This window comes from Elgaria multicarinata, chromosome 3 (assembly GCF_023053635.1).
Source record: "Elgaria multicarinata webbii isolate HBS135686 ecotype San Diego chromosome 3, rElgMul1.1.pri, whole genome shotgun sequence".
Classification (NCBI taxonomy): Eukaryota; Metazoa; Chordata; class Lepidosauria; order Squamata; family Anguidae; genus Elgaria; species Elgaria multicarinata.
The window spans coordinates 92,278,954-92,296,017 of NC_086173.1; the positions used below are offsets into that span (position 1 = coordinate 92,278,954).

Sequence of the window (17,064 nt, forward strand, 5' to 3'; positions counted from 1 at the left end):
TCCCCCAAGGTCAAGTCTGTCACCTCCAGAATATCATCCATCCATCTTGCCCTTGGTCAGCCTCTCTTCCTTTTGCCTTCCACTTTCCCTAGCATCAGCCTCTTCTCCAGGGTATCCTGTTTTCTCATTATGTGGCCAAAGTACTTCAGTTTTGCCTTTAGACCCATCAAAATGCATGGGACATTCATTTAAAGAGTCTGCTCTAAGTATGACATTGGATTTTACTCCATATTTTTCTCTCTTAATGCTTATAAGGAGACAAACTGCTCAGCCATGCCATTTTTCACAGTGATCTTGTAGAATATGCTGCCCTTTTATAAGGACACACCTTTACTTGTCCTTAACTTTTCAATCCTAATTGTCTACTGTTTGGAAAGATTATTAAAATAACACATGACTCAGCTGACTTTGCCACACACGAAAGTGAGAGCTGAAGTGCACTTGCCTCAATTTAACCCTGAAACAAATCTCACTAGTTGCAAGAGAGCATTGAGAGCAGCATGGGAATTCCATTGCTGAGGGCTTAAAACATGTTAACTATAATTCCATTTGTTTTTCTGCTTCATATCATGATATAACAGTTGTGTGGGTGGGATTAGAACAACCCCTTCCCTTAGTGGTGAAATTGGCATCTTTGTGGAACACATATTATTTCTGATTAGCACCAAGACTATGATGCTCCAGGAAAAGAATTCCCCATGCCGTTGCCTTTTCTGGGAAGTAGCCTCAAATTGAATAAATGGCTTCTGCCATTTGTGGGCATAAGACAGCTATGTTTCATAGTGTGGGATGGGATATCCCACAGTCTGAAAGCCAAGATGAGGGTAGGATTTGTTTTTGCAAATCTTTTCTGTATGATAACGGTATGAATCTTAACAGTGGTGTTCTTATGGAAGCGGGGGTGGGGGCATTCGCCCTGTAGCATTTTGTGCATCTTCAAAATTATCTCCAGAAGGCTGGGAACTCTCTGGAGCAGATTTTGGGTGGTAAGGAGGGATGCAGAAAGGAGAAGAGTGGGGGAAAGTCCCATTGCACTAGTGGGTTTGTGGTAGCATAATGCTGTACTTATTGTTGTTACAAAGGGTAGAGAAATATGTTTCATAACGAATACTGTGCCCCCCGCCCCCGCGTGCTGTTGCACTACTGAAAATAGACACTGCAGGGAAACAAGTTGTGCCATCCCTCCCAGCAGAAACAGGTTCCCCATAGCCCACCAAACAGCCTGTTTTCAATTTTTCAAAATTCCTTGTTTAGCAAATACTGATTGCTGTGCAGATTAACATGAGTTTATCTTTATAGAATTTCTATATCTTTAATTTCTTGCAGCATATAACAGTTGGATATGTAATTTCAAAAGTGTGTGTGTGTTGGGGGGTTACAAGAGCCTTGAGATGGTTTACCAAGATTCCTGTGGAGATGGGAGAACAATGCTGTAATACACTAACGTATGGTTAGAGCCAGGATTGACCAGTAAATCTTGAGCAAGCAATTGTGTTGTAAATTATTCCCTTACCTCCCCATGAAATGTTCTGAAAACTACTACACTTGCTGCTTATTCTGAAAGTCAAAAGTTCTGTTAAAACGTTAGTTATGATCTGCTCCTCAGAGGTGGTTTAGGTTCTTAGCATTTGGCACAAGTAAGTTGGGTGAAACTCCTGAAGCACATCAAATGTCATTTCCCCCCTCCACTATGCCTATGTCCTTCAGTTTAATTGTTGACCTTTGCTCTGTGCACTGTTTGGTCAAGAAAAGCTAAGGAATGTAGTGTTTGAGTGAAAACTGATTCATATCACCTTGTATGGTCCTACATAGAATAATCCTAAATCTATAAGTGTTCCAACTAATAAAGGATGTATTTGTGCCCCATTCACCTATTTCTGCTATGCTCTTTGGCTTGTTCTAATTATGAAACTGTTCCAGAGCTTGCCTTGAAACTGAAATATGTTTACCATGAAGTTACTCCCATTGCTTTCAGTGGGACTTCCTTCTAAAGTTATTGTTTAGGATTGCAGCCTTGAATTCACATTGATTCATGTGAAAGTGACCTCATTTCCCAGGAATAGGTGTTCAGGAATGCTTACAGTTTTTATTTAGATAAAAGATGGAAAATGGACGTTCTCAAAAGTTTTGAAAATATCATTTTTGGTACTTTATTCTCAATGACCATTTCATAGCAGGTTGTGACTTTTACAAACCTCTCTCCAATCCCAAACTTTTAAAAGTTACTTTTAATGGGAAAAATTGAGCAGGCAAATCATATGTTCTCTATGTGATATTCAGCATGATAAGAATTAATGGGAGTTTTGGCATGAGAGAAATATTTCTTAAAAATAGTATGGAAGGTGTTAGATGTGTAATTTTCTCCACTAATAATAGGGATCCTCACTAACTGCATGTAGGAGACCCAAGATTGCATTTCAGGCATTTTCAGCTGAGAGATTTAATTAATATCTACATGGCACTTTCTCCTGAATATAGTGCTCTTATAGTTCTTGCAAAATCTCTGCAAGGTAGGATAATATCTTCAGTTTGTAGGTTTGGAGAGTGAGCAGAGAGAGTGGCTTACTAGAGGACACCCTGTGATTTCATGTCTGAGCTGAAATTTAAACTTGGGCTTGTTCTAGATCAGCTCATACTTTCGATGGTTTTGCTTCACCCACTCTTTGGAGTAGCAGGATGGGCCAGTAAACTGGATTTCACACTCCCACTCATCTGTGTACTTACTGTGGCCTTTTTGGCACCATTCCAGAACTTTTGCAAGGGATATTTCTGGTTTTTGAATAGTAGCGCCTATACATGAAACTGAAACATATGTTATGCAAGTTGGTTTTAAATACATGCTGCTAAATCTCTTTCAGCTTCAGTTCCTAGTCAGTGGGACAACAATATTAAAATTGTATCATTTGAAGGAAGAATTAGGCGGATATAATTTTGAGTGCCCTGCAGACTAAAAATGGTATAGGTATGAAAGGGAACATATAGATAGATAGGGATGTCGCAAGTGCCTGAGTGGGCCCGTGAGTCCATGCAACCCAACAAACACCCAGTACCTGTATGTCCTCATCTGGAGCCTCCATTGTGCGTGACAGCGGAGGCTCCAGAAATTGCGCATTTCCGGAACCTCCATTGTGGCACACAATGGGGGCTCGGGACGAGGGCGGATGGGCTAACGACAAGCTGCACGGTGCCAAGAGCAGGGGTGGACAGCAGCAGCAGGGTAAGCGACCAATGAATCAGACCCAGGTGAGTTCACCCATCCCTACCTGTAGGAGATTTAATTGAGAATCTGCAAAATTGGCTTAAACATATCTGCCTACTTCTTGCCCTCCTCTCCAGATTGGCTTTCTATGTATGATGACCTTTTGGGTCCTTTTTAAATTTTCTTATTCGTATAGATATGCTTTATTATGTTGAGAATAGGCCAGGTTTTGACGGTCACTTGTGCTTCCACCCTTCACTTGTGCGCCTGCCATTTCCGTAGTTACCCTTGCCATGGTGGGTCTTGCTGCATTATCTGAGCTCAGTGACAGGGGTGGCTTCCAAACTACCCCACAACCCATGGCTTGGGGGGAAGAGTAGAAGCGCATAAATAAACTGTGGCTTAGTTATTACAGTTGAGAGCAGGGGATGCTTGTTAAATGATTAAGCCAAGGGCTTCTCAGAGAAGATGGGTTTCAAAGAGGGAATTGAAGGAAGACCACTTATGTCTGTAAGGTAGGTGTAGAAGTAAGGGGAATAAAACATAATGGGTGGTAGAGTTGTTTAAGAAATCAGATCTTTGGAGCTGCAGTTGTGAAGGTCAAACCAGGAATGTGTTGGGAGAATGTAGATTATTAATCATGTCCTCTTGATACATTGAGCGTCTTGGGCATAAGAAGAGCCATACTGGATTGGACCAAGATCCATCTAGTTGTGAATTCCCTTTACGCAATGGCCAACCAGATGCCCATGGGAAGCCAACAAGCAGAATATGAATGCAACAGGACCTTCCCTCTAATGTTGCCCAGTAACTGGAGTACATAGGCACTCCAGTACATAGGCAAATTCATGTCTTATCTTCCATGAATTTGTCCAATCCCCCTTTAAAGCCATCCTAATCGGTGGCCATTGCTACAGCATGTGAAAATGAATTTCTGCATTTTTTCCCAACTGTGGGTTATCCCGGTTTTTAGGTGCAGTGACCAGAAATGTTCACAGTATTTCAAGGGTGGTTGTACCATAGTTTTATATAAGAGCAGTATGATTTTTGCTGTTTTATTTTTGATACCTATCCTAATTATGCCTAATAAGAAATTTGCCTTTTTCACAGCAGCCACACACTAGATTAACATTTTCAGTGAGCTGTCCACCGCAATCTCAAGATCTTTCTTGAGCAGTCACTGCTAGCTCAGATGTCGTCAGCTGGGATTTTTTTGCCCCAATGTACATCACTTTACATTTGTTTACATTGAATTGCATCTGTCATTTTGATGCCCATTCTCACAGTTTGGAGAGATCTTTTGAATCCCTTTGCAATCCTTTTTTTGTTTCAACCATCCTAAATAATTATGTTTATGCCATAATAAATGTGTTAGTTTTTAAGGTGCCATGAGACTTTTACTTTTGTGTAAAACATGAGTTTTCATGGAGAACTTAATGTGAGGCTGCTGTTCTTATACAGTCTCCTTTAGTCTCATGCTCTGTCCAAGCTGGAATAGTAAGAGTTTAGGCTTTTCTGATTTGCTATGATTTCCTCAATTTGCTTCGAACACATAGGTCTATGTACCTGTATCAATAATTCAAGAATTAAACCGCTGACCTAGAAATCTTAGTAATTCTTCCCTATTTAAAACGGGAAAATAACTGAAATGTTGGTGACTGCTTTCATGAACCTTTATTAGAGGCCTACATCTTATTGATAGTGGAAGGGAGCTGTAATTGTCCTCATGTCCTGCTTGTGTCCACCAGGGGAGCAGAATGCTGGACTGGATGAGCCTCGGTTCTGATCCACCAAGGCAGCTCTTAGGTTCTTATGACTGGGAAGCAATAACAGGGAAAAGTCAAGTTAATATTGTGGCTTAGCAGTGTGGTTATTTTAAACAAGCTGTTTTGCTTGTCTGAGCAGAGACAAAAGCCTGATAGGGACTGGGACCTGAATATTACTGTTGAATGAATACATTTTCTTGGCATTGTGGACAGCTGGAATTAATTGTTATTTGTATAGAAATATGTTTATAAGGGCATTGAGAGAGGCTAGGATTTTCCACCAGGGAAGAGGGAACTCAACTGGAACCAGCTTGAATATTTATTTGTGTGGTTCATAGTTTCCTGTATGTGACTTGCTACATATAATGGTGTGTTTAGGTTGTGACTAGTTCAGTCTTGTAAATTAACTCACCAAAGACATATCCTGAACATTTTTAATTAACTTGCTGAGGGATAGCAGCAGAGGAGAGGGCTTTCCTAAGCTCACTTGATTTCTTTGCTTGGTGCAGAGGAGGGAAAGAGTGCTCCAACTTTCCTCTGTCAGCCACTTGTTCAAATGCATGGAATTCTTTGTCGCCTATGGCTACTTGGCTGTTGATTAAATACAAGGTTGGACTAACTGAAGTTAAAAGATGGTGAAGATCTTTGCCCTGCTTTCCCAAATGGTAGGTGCTAGTTGTGTCATCAAGTGTGTACAGGATGTTGTAATAGTTGATCTTTTGTGGTGGTGGTTAGAGCTGTATGTCTTAAAACTAAAGAACCTTGTTTGTGCACCAACAGGGCTGGCTGGTCTTTGCTGCATGGGGCAGGAACTCCTTGCTCAACATGCATTTGGTGAGGTTTTGATAGTATGGAAGGGGGAGGAAGGGAAACATTGATAAAGAGGGTGCTGCCACGTGAACCTGCACAGTTTATAGATTAACAGTTTGTACTAACAGTTTTAAGGAACTGGGAACATCCCAGAAAAGAAGAGTGGTGGACAACGGTTCATGACTAATCAGGAGGGCTAGCTAGCCTTAGAAGTTAAACTACAGTTGACATTTCTTGCATTCTACTTTTAAAATGTGATCTGGCACTGTGAATAAATAGGTAACTTCTTTTGCAGAGCTTAATTTATAAAGCGTTACTCATGGAATCTAGCAGATATTTTTGCTTCAACTGTTTTCTGTACATACAGTAGTGTTGATGAAGCAGTTGTACTTAATCAAATTCTTTCAGAAATGCTGCTTATTTATAAGCTGAACGTTGATAAGACATTCACATATATATTTTTTCATACAAATGTTGCTTGCTCTACATGTAGCTCTGTTGTGTGTGCAAGCATCTAAGGCAATGGCATGTACCCAAACACAAATGGCTCTCAGATTGTGGGAGCTGCCATGAACCTGTAGTTCCAGGAACGAAAAAAATCCTGCAGCAGCAGTCAAAGTTACACTTCTCTTCGTAACAGAGGCTTAACATTGTAGCAACTAAAATAGCTATGCTTACCTTGGAAACTGCAGGGATAAAGGGAACAGATAGGAACCTCTGGCCACAATTCTCCCCCCCCCCCCCCGGGCCCCTGACTGGTTTCTTTTCCTGGCTGACCTTAGGAGGAATGCCCTGTTCTAATTGTCTGTAATGCCAGTGTGGGGGGTAGTGTTCAAATTCACATACCTTTTTTACACGCATGCAGTGGTGGGCTGCATGCATATGCGGGCTCCGTAAATTATAGCTCATTTTTCTAGCCAGCCAAAAGCCTGTGGTCATTGTGGGGGAAGAGATAGGGTCCTGACTTTGACTCCATGCTGCACCTCTGTGCAAGATCAAGGCATAAAGTTGGATTCAGTAAAGTGGGTTGAGGGCTTTTGGAGATAGGGTAAATTTAGTCCCCACCACCCAGTTCATGAAGTTTGAGAAGTACACTTACACATAATTCGCACAATAGATATGGATAAATACCTATCTGCTGTACGGTGATAGCAAATTGCTATGTTGGTTGCAGATTAGAGAACTGCACAAGCACAACTATGTTTTGGTGCCATCTGATAACAATGATAGGGCTGAGTCCTTAACTTCTGAATAGAGGGCAGCATGTAATTTGGGTTCCTTTAAGACTCTATGGAATAATGTAGGATAAATAAATAAAGTGGGATAAATGATTAGGGTATGAGCCCAGCCTTCATTTTGAAGTCTGACCTATACATGTAAAAGTGGACAGCTTTCTCAATAGGTATTTTAAAGAAAAAATCATGGCCTAGAAACTATTTTTGTTTGTAGACAAATTCATGGTTATATTCTTTGGTGTCATTTATTAAAACTTTGTATTAGAATGTCGATCACTTCAAAAGTATTTTGCAAACTGACTGATTAGAGCAGAAAACTTGTGGCCCTTCCAGATATTTTGGGCCTACAATGTCTATCAACTCTAGCCAGCATAGTCAGAGGTGAGGAATTATTGAAGCAGGGTGAATATGGAAGAAAGCTTGTTCCATATAAGGTGGTCCTTCATATACTGTATTTCCAGGCCATTTAGGAGTCAAATCTACTAGGAGCTTATTTTCTGAAGTTTAAAAGTCACAGTATCTGTATGTCTATTGCTCAACAGTCCTTCCAGTCAGGAACTTCACAGATTATGTTTTAGTTTATGAGCGAGCCAACCTGCCTGCCTTTCATGTTTTGCAATAGCCCCTTCTGTTTTCCTTGGATCTAAGCAGAGGAACTGGGCCTTATGTTTCACAAGGTATTTTGCAGTAGCAGTGCTACTTTCTTGCACTGGTCCCGCCTCCTATAAAGCCAGTGCGAAGGAAGAAAGATCTCATTACTTTCCCAAAGTTTTCAAAAGTTCATAGAGAACCTGTTGGAAGGGTGCTTGCCTTTGATAGGTTTTGTGGAGTCTTGCTTCCAGACAAATATATAAACATTTCCTAGATATGAGGAGAATCTTGTCTAACGTTAGTGAAAAGAAACCTTAACTGTCTGTTGAATCTTGGGACATTAGTACTTCTGATTTTACTATTTTTGTAGATTTCTGTAATGTCCATGCTTCCTAATCTCCTTCCAGTACTGTAAGTTTATTCAGGTTCTTTTCCCTAGAGAAGCCTTGTGGTTTCTCTGGTTTCTTATGAGTTAGTTCTTTGGTTCAGACCTCTTACAATACTGCAGAGGGATACGGATAGCCACTTGGCAACTTCTATAATATGAATACAATTTATTTATTTATTCATTTCATTTTTTACTGCCCAATAGCTGAAGCTCTCTGGGCGGTTTATATACTGTTTTATATCTACTGGGTCATTATGTAAACATTAACAGTGCACAACGTGTGAACCAACTCTAGACTCGAGGTACATGGAATTATGCAGTGCTTTTCTCATCTGGGATGTATTCACTTAACCCAGGGGTAGATAATTTGTTGGGAGCTTCCACATGTTTTGACCTGAAGCTCCCAACAACCCTAACCAAAATAGCCAATGATGAGAGATTATGGGTGCTGTAGGGCAAAACAACTGGCTTAACCAGTTAGTTAGGATTGAAGAAGGGGAGGAGGCAGGAAGTTTGTCTTCAGTCCAATTCAGGCATCACCAAAGTGGTTTTCTCCCTCCTTTCCAGGGTTTTAAGATATTCTTAGCTTGCAATGCCATCTGAATTGGGCAAGCTATGGTTTTGTCTGATTTTATGTTGCATTTTAGTGAGTTGTATTGGCCTTTTATAGTATTGTACACTACCCTTTGAGTCCTGTTCTGAAGGGTGGCTTATAAATTTACTAAACAACAAATGAAACTGCTTAATTCTAAAGCATAGACTTGTTCTTTCAATCCCTGTTTTAAAAGTAAACTATGGATAATTTTAACCATAGTTTGGCCCTGATTTACATGTCACAATAAACACTGATTACTTTAAGCAGGGAAGGAAGGGGGAAGGTGTGCATTAGTTCATGGGGATACTTCCCCCCCGGGGCACCTCTTTTTAATCCTATATGTGAAAGTTTAGATAGAATGTCTGCTTGATGCCAGAAATATTGTTAAGTCTGAAGAGGAGCTGGTGTTGTGTATATGAGCTGGGAATGCTCCAATTCAAATCTTTCCTCACCCACAAGCTCACTGGATCGCCTTAGGTAAATTACTAACTGTATACCTCAGGCCCTATCTGGGAAAATACCTACCAACCTTACAGAACTATTGTAAAGATCACTGAGATAATGTGTGCAAAACATTTTGAATGTTCCAAAGCAGTACATAAGTACTAATGAGAGATATTAAATTTAGATTTGCAAATAAAGTTGACCGTACCTTTCATAATCTTAAGAAGTAAACTTTTATGGTGATTTCCAAACTATAATAGGGTAACACACTAATCCTTAATACAGGAAAGATGAAATTGAGTTGCTAATGGTGTTTGATGAAGTTTGGAGATGTGAATTTTAAGAATATCATAATTCCAAAATACCTAATACATTTAATAGACAGAGCTTGTGACATAATGCTACTGTGTTGGTTTTCATCAGTATGGGAATGATTTGCTTCTAGACTCAAGATGATGGAAATAGAAAGGAGTCATTGGTATGTATCATTGGATGATTTTTCCCTCTCTTGCAACTAGACCTGTTCCTCAGGATCTATGTCTAAGGACAGGATGGAATAATTTAATTTGAGTCAATTTAAATTGCCGAGGGAAAGGACAAATATAGATTTAAATAAATGATAAAAGCTACAATGCTACCCATTTACCTGGTAGCAAGCTCATTTGAACTTGTTGGTAGTTGCTTCTAAGTGGGACTGCACTGTGTCAGTTTCCAACTTTCCAATATTTACTGATTATAAATTGCTTGCTATTCTTTTTAAACCATTTGCCATGAAATAGAGCCTTTATATTATCCAGGCACATAGTACAAAACCTCTAGTCGTATGGCCCATATGCCTTTTTGACTAGATAATTGATATCTGCTTGGGAAGTAACATGTAGAGATGCTAAACAAAATCTTTTACTTGAAGACTTACCATGCCAAGAAGCATAGTGGTAGTTACTGAGCAGAACAAAGTTTCTTCTTGTTATGGAAATTAAATGCCTAGCAGTTTGGTTGACCAAAGACCGCATTTGTATCATAGTTGTTATAGTTTCTAATGTTTCTGAGAGAAATTGGGGTGTAGAGGTCAGAATGTTGGACTGGGAGTTGGGAGATCTGTGCTCTAGCCCCCGCTCAGCCATGGAAGCCCACTGGGTAACTTTGGGCCAGTCACAGACTCTCAGCCCAACTTACCACATAGAGTAGTTGTGAGGATAAAATGGAGAGGAGAAGGAGGATTATGTATGCCACCTTGGGTTCCTTGGAGAGGGAAAAAGTGGGATACAAGTGAAATAAATAATGAAGACGAATTTAAGATATTTTAAATGGGGGGACCTTTGAATTTAAGCTGTAGCATTCTGTGATGTTTGGTTTTCAAACAGTTGGTTACTCTCTCCCTCTGGTCTCTTCTGTAACTAGTGAATTTAAAGCTATTTTGAGAACTCATCTGGATCTCAGAAGCATAACTAAGGGGGCTTCAACATAACATTTTTCTTTTACATTTTGGAAGTAGTCTGAGCATGGACTTCCTTGAAAAATCCACATGGCTTTAGCATTCTGATGTCATGTTCCCATATTCCTGTGAAGAGAAAATATTTCTGAACTGTTTGGAATTCCCAAGCCAGAAATTTGCATATTCAAGAACGTGTTGCTTAATTTTCACAATGTAAGTAAGCCTTTTTATGGAAAGGTTGTTCAAAGGCAGTAAGGTTAGGCCTGTGATTCCTTTAGCATAGTAGGGTTGATTGTGTAATAACCATCCTTATATGATCCAGAATCCTTATACTTGGCAAGATCCACAAACCTGAAAACTAAGGTCCATATCTGGCATGCCAGAGCTTCACTTTCAGAGCCACAGTTGAATAGTCTGTGAGTGGGGATGACAGCAGAAGAAACAAATAGTTTGTGACAACTTTGTCTATGTAGGGGACAGGAGCATGTGTAGCAATGTAGAACTCGGATACATTTGTTGAGCATAGACAAAGTATCTGTGGATTCCTACAAGTTTGGTATCTAAGAGAAAAAGCATCTCTTGTGCTTGTAGTGATAAGGGTCTGACACTGGCTGAGCTGCTATGCTAGCATGAGATGTTCATAAACATCCCAGTTACCATATTCCTTCGATTCTAAGACACCATTGATTATAAGACGCACACTAATTTCAGTACCACCAACAGGAAAAAAGCTTTGATTCTAAGAAGTAATAAACGCACCCGCGATTCTGAGACGCACTCCGTTTTTAGAGATGTTTATATGGGGGGGGGGGGCGGAAGTGTGTCTTAGAATTGAAGAAATACAATAGTTACAAAAGAAAGCTCTCACAGTTTTTGTAGATGAATCTGTAAAGGAAAGAAATGTCAGTTTGGCTGATTCCATGAATATTATAGGACAGGCTGAAGGGGGAAAGAGGCTAAGCGAAGTTAAGGATTGGAAGGCTGGAACAAAGATATATATGAAAATTATTATTTTATTAATTGTATTTCTTTCTTTCTTTCTTTCTTTCTTTCTTTCTTTCTTTCTTTCTTTCTTGATTACATTTCTATACCGTCCAATAGCCGGAGCTCTCTGGGTGGTTCACAAAAATTAAAACCATTCATAATATAAAACAACAGTATAAAACCATAATATAAAATACAATAAAAAAGCTCAACCAGATAAAAACAGCAGCAATGCAAAATTACAAATTTAAAACACCATGTTAAAATGTATTTATAGATTGTTAAAATGTTGGGAGAATAACAAGGTCTTCACCTGGCGTCTAAAAGCATATAATGTAGGTGCCAAGCGAACTGCCTTTCTGAAGCCAACCAAAGTGGTTTACAAAAACTTTAGGAAACAAAAATCATTGTCAAATAAAAATAGAGTAAAGCATTAAAAATAACCTGTAGGACAATAACAACACCTTAAGAAGCCAAGTTTTTTTTTTTTTTTTTTAAGTGTCTTGGCCCCCTTCCTGAATTTGGAGAAAGTAGGGACCAATTTGGGAGCAACGCAGGAGAACGCTCTTTGGGCCTCTGCAAGTGAGAGTGTCTTCAAAATGTGCTCAAAGTGCCTTTCAACATAAGATTATAATACAATTTAAAAATATAAATTGATGTAAAAAATCACAATTGGCAAACACCATAGTTACAAACTGCAGATAAATATTGCATAATGGGTCTCGGCAGGCTATTTTTCAAAGACCTGTCTAAATAAAAATCTTTATGCTCTTTTTGAAAGGCCCAATCAAGCAATTCCGGCAAACTTGTAATGGATGCTATGACAAAGTCCAGAGTCCCCTCCTGAAGTTGTAGGTGTGTCTACCTCCTTGGGAGGGGGACTCCGGAAAATCCTATGGTCCCTGGGACACACTCTGAAATGTTTTAAGACAAAGTATTCATATATTGCTACCTTAGCTTTTCTCCCTAAACATTATTTGAACAAATTAGGTAATATGAATACTTTTATAGGAAGACTGGGGATGTAACATTTCTGGAAATGTTGAAACCATGGAGAGAGAAAAAGGTGTTTCTGTTGATGTTTTTAAATTGTCTTTGTAAGATTCCCTACATAGTAATTTCTTCCATTCCTTATGGAAATTATTTTTTATTGACAGATATTTAGGGATTCTCCAACTCATGTCCAGTTTCCTAACATAATTAATGTATCATAATATGTGAAATAAATGTGTATTTCCTGTGTTTTGGGGGTTGTTCTGGTTAGATGTAGCAATCAATGCATATAGTTCTAAAACCCACATGTGAGAGAAACATAAGTTATGCTGCCACGACACCACATGCAATGGAACAATGTCTGAGTTATCCCATCTATGTTTTTTTTCTCTTAAAAACAACAATAGCAACAACACTTTATGGCTTGGGGCTTAGAACTCACTGCCATGGCTTATGATTCCCAGTTAGATTTTAACATTAGGGAATGCTGCTTCAGCTATAAAACGTGTAACCACTGCTACCAAAATAAACCCTCTGTACCTAAAAGAAACTCAATAGCTTGGTTCCTATGTCATAGGCATAGGACTGACACCACCACTAGGGAGAGACTTTAAAAATGAACAAAAATTAAGATGTTTATGAAGGGGAATTATTTACAAATAGGTATAGAATGTCACTCTTCAATTGATAGGTTGAGATCGCTTAACAGTTCTTAAATTAGATATGTTTGGTTCCCATTCCTAGTAGGCAAGAAAATCCTCCCCACTAAATAAGCTCTGAACAGCTTTTCCTTCAGACCAGACTTAAATTCCACTCCTAGCAAAGAGGAAAAGTTGTCATTATACACCAGTCTTCCTCTGTCTCCAGTTCTTCCTGCTACTTCTGGTTTATACAATGATGCAGATGTTTCAGGAGCTACATGCTGGCATTAAGAACATAAGATGCTGGTTCAGACCAAGGGTCCATCTAGTCCAGCACTCTGTTCACACAGAGGGCAACCAGTTGTCGACCAGGGAACCACAAACAGGACATTGTGCAACAGCATCTTGCCACCCATGTTCCCCAGCAACTGGTGCACACAGGCTTACTGCCTTGGATACTGGAGGTAGCACAGAACAATCAGGACTAGTAGCCATTGATAGCCTTCTTCTCCAGGAATTTATCCAACCCCCCTTTAAAGCCATCCAAATTGGTGGCCATTACCACATCTTGTGGTAGTGAATTCCTTAGTTTAATTATGCGCTGTGTGAAGAAGTACTTACTTTTATCTGTTCTGGATCTCCCACATTCCCTTTGGTCAGACACAAAATAGGAGCCTAAAATGTATTAACTAGCAGGACTTCATTTGCTAATCAAATTACCATATTTAGTATATTAAATTTAAAAGTAGAGTTTATTCAGACAATAAATACAAATTTATTGAGTTTTCTTTTAAATGCATTTAATTTTAATGCTGATTTTATGAGCAAACTGATATACGTAATACACCTCACATTCTTAAAATAATCAAGTGACTTCAGATCTGTAAAGAGTGCTTTAAAAAAAGGGGTTTGCACATTTTCCATTTACCCCCCAAAAATTGTTCACCCCCCAAAAAAATATGAGCAGGTTTTTTTATGGCTTCCAAATTTTTGGAAATGTTACATCTCTACACTCATCACAAATATCCTCATTGTCAGGATTCAGTTGTTTACTCACATGTGTAAAGCCCGTTAGAGTTCTCAAGCAATCATTCAAAGCTACCACTGTTACACTTGGCAAAAATGGAAAAGAGAAATAGAATTGGGCATAATGGCATCTGACTCATCTACTAGATGAACTGGCCTGTTGTTTCTATATAGATTTTTAAAAGCATGGGAGCCAAGATGCATAATTCACCACTCACCCTGCTATGGTGATATGGTTTTCTATGTACTTTAAATGCATCATGGCAAACACAATTAAAATAATGATAAAGGTAGAAATATTCATGTTAGTGGGAAAACACAAAAGTGATGCCTTGCCCTCATAGTAGGGGTAGACAAGCTGGTACCCTCCAAATGTTTTAGACTACAACTCCCAAAAGCTTCAACCAGCATGACCAGTCCGCAGAGATTATGGGAGCTGCAGTTCAAAACGTCTGGAAGGCACCAACTTGGGTATCTTCTTTAAAACAGTCTAGAATTTATGGTGGGCCATTATTGTGTACCCTTGCCTGTTGAATCATAATACATTATAGGAAATGGCTTTTGGGGCTATGTGTTCATCCACAATAATCTTAACAAGAAATGAAATGCCTGATGAAAACTGGTTGGAACTCCAAAGCTTGTGTACCATAATGATATTAACATACACCTCTTTCTGTGGGACCAACATACTCATCAGAACCTAGAGGCTACCAGGTTATCTGCCACTCTATCTTATAGTTTTAGCAGTGATTCTACAGTTGGAAAGGAAAGGACAGCATCAAATCTCTCCAGCTTACTTTTCTGTAGAATTAACTAGTATACAGAGTTTTATTGGCAAATACCTTGGTTGAAATAATATGTTCATAGTACTGTGCTCTTGTAAAATTTGAATCTAGCAGGAGCCCAGCTCAACATTGCATTTTTTTCTATTTCTAATAATAATAATGATGATGATACATGTATAATTATTTTGCCATGTAATATAGCCCAACCATGATGATGCCTTTAAGAAAATTACATAAAACAAGTACCTACTCTCACCCTTAATTTGAAGGAGCTGCTATCCTAAAGGCTTAACAAAACAGCATTGGAAATATATATTGAAGGTGTGCTTGCCAACCCCATTCCAACTTAGACTTGCAAGCCGACTTTGCCAGGAGGGAGAGAGTGTGCACCTGCAGCAGCCAAGGCTACCCGGAGTAGGCTAGGGTCACATCCATGAGTATTATGGGTGCTCTTCTGTGTCTGCTAGAGGAGAGTGTGTGGGTGTAGTTTTTCCTTCAGAACAGTGGTTTTGTGAATGTACTCAATCCTTCTAGTTTGGGGGCAGAGGCAGCCTTGGTGGCTAGAGGCCATTTTTACTTGCCATACATGATCAAGTGGAAAGTGTGAAGACCTTTTTATTCTCTCAGCATTTTAACAGTCTATAAATTTAATTTTAACTTTGCTGTTTTAAATTTGTAATTTAAATTTGTATTACTGCACTGCTGCTGATTTTATCCTGATAGTGCTTTTATATTGTATTTTATATCATGTTTTATACTGTTTGTTTTATACTGAATGGTTTTAATTTTTGTGAACCACCCAGGGAGCTTTGGCTATTGGGCGGTATAAAAATGCAATAAATAAATAAATAAAGTCAGCACTTAATTACAGGGCTGTTCTGAATTATCTTGTATAAGTTGCCTACTATGGCTAGAGTAATGACACTTCCTTGGAGAATATTAATAATTCAGCCTTACCAGTGATAGGTAGAATGCCTAAGAAGTATTTTTGTATGTTTTGGAGAGAGGTACTACATTTTCTCAGCATTTTTCAGAAGCGTCAAAAGAAGCAGGTAGTTCCAAGGAATTAATACTGACTAAAGTAAGTTTTGATTCTGGTTTTAACCAAAAAGTGAGAGAAACAAAAATAATAGCTGAAATCTACATTTAAATATTTGTGTTAAACCTAGGTCACAGAAGAAATAATTTGGTCCAGAATATCTGTGGAATAGGTGAGCAAACATAACATGAAGTGGTGTTTGTGTCCCACAAAAAGCATTTCTTGCTTCATTCCCCTTCCCCCAATATGTGTTTCTGCCATTTCAATTTATTCTATTCTTGCATAAGATAATTCTTAGCTTCATTCAGCTCCTAGGTAGAATAGAAGTTACTAGGTGAATCCTATTTTGCATTTATTCCAGTCTCTCCAAAATGACTAATGCTATAATATCTGAACAAAAGTCAGGCATTGCTCTTTCTCCAGTCTCAGCCAAAACATATAATCATTTAATTTTACATTGCGTGAAGCTTGTTGAACTCTTCAGGTGTGACATGTCAGATTACAGGCTATGAATCTCTTTCTAGAATTTGCTAAACTTTAACATTATAGTTTTGATAACTTATGTTCACTGGATTTGAATAACATGCCACAGCTTGTCATGTATGATTTAACCCATGATGAGCTGTGGCACCCATGGGTGTCAGGTTGCTTATGCAACTCCCTCTTGGGAATTGTGTCGAGCAAACCCAGCAAGTGTAGTTTATGTGGGGATTGCATATTCAAAATGGCAGCTGCACATTCTGCAGCCTCACTATCGGTTAAATAACCCACAGTGGCCTATTGTGTCACATGAACAGCCCCGTTGAATGACATACAGCTTTATTTGTAAATCCCAAATTTTCAAAGGTTGAACTAGGTTTTTTTAGAAGTTATTTTCTCTTCAGTAAGCTATTGTGTGGAAGCTTGTCCTTGAATGGATATTAAATTTGTTACATTTATTACATGATTCAGTATTCTAGAGTATTTGCTATCCTGTTAATATGTGGGGGGAAACATTTGGTGGAACCAGTACATGATATGACAGTGACTTTTGACATAAGCTACTGCAGTTACTTCATGTGCAACCAGTTAGTACTGAAACTGCTACTGTGCTGTTGAACGTTTTAACATATGGCTGGTTCTCATGTCACGAT

General features: G+C 38.9%; 2 protein-coding genes across 6 annotated transcripts in view; both read left to right on the plus strand.

The window, feature by feature from the left end:
• Positions 1 to 17,064, plus strand: part of SAP30L (SAP30 like) — a 315,105-nt gene that overhangs the window by 229,096 nt on the left and 68,945 nt on the right. The gene's annotated exons all lie outside the window — the stretch shown is intronic.
• Positions 1 to 17,064, plus strand: part of LARP1 (La ribonucleoprotein 1, translational regulator) — a 91,826-nt gene that overhangs the window by 6,045 nt on the left and 68,717 nt on the right. The window contains exon 1 of one of the 5 annotated variants that reach the window (XM_063120914.1): positions 16,072 to 16,103. The exons of the other annotated variants lie outside the window; for them this stretch is intronic. The gene's annotated coding sequence lies outside the window, so the exon portion shown is untranslated. Of the gene's footprint in view, positions 1 to 16,071; positions 16,104 to 17,064 lie in introns of those variants that run through there. 5 annotated transcript variants of the gene reach the window in all.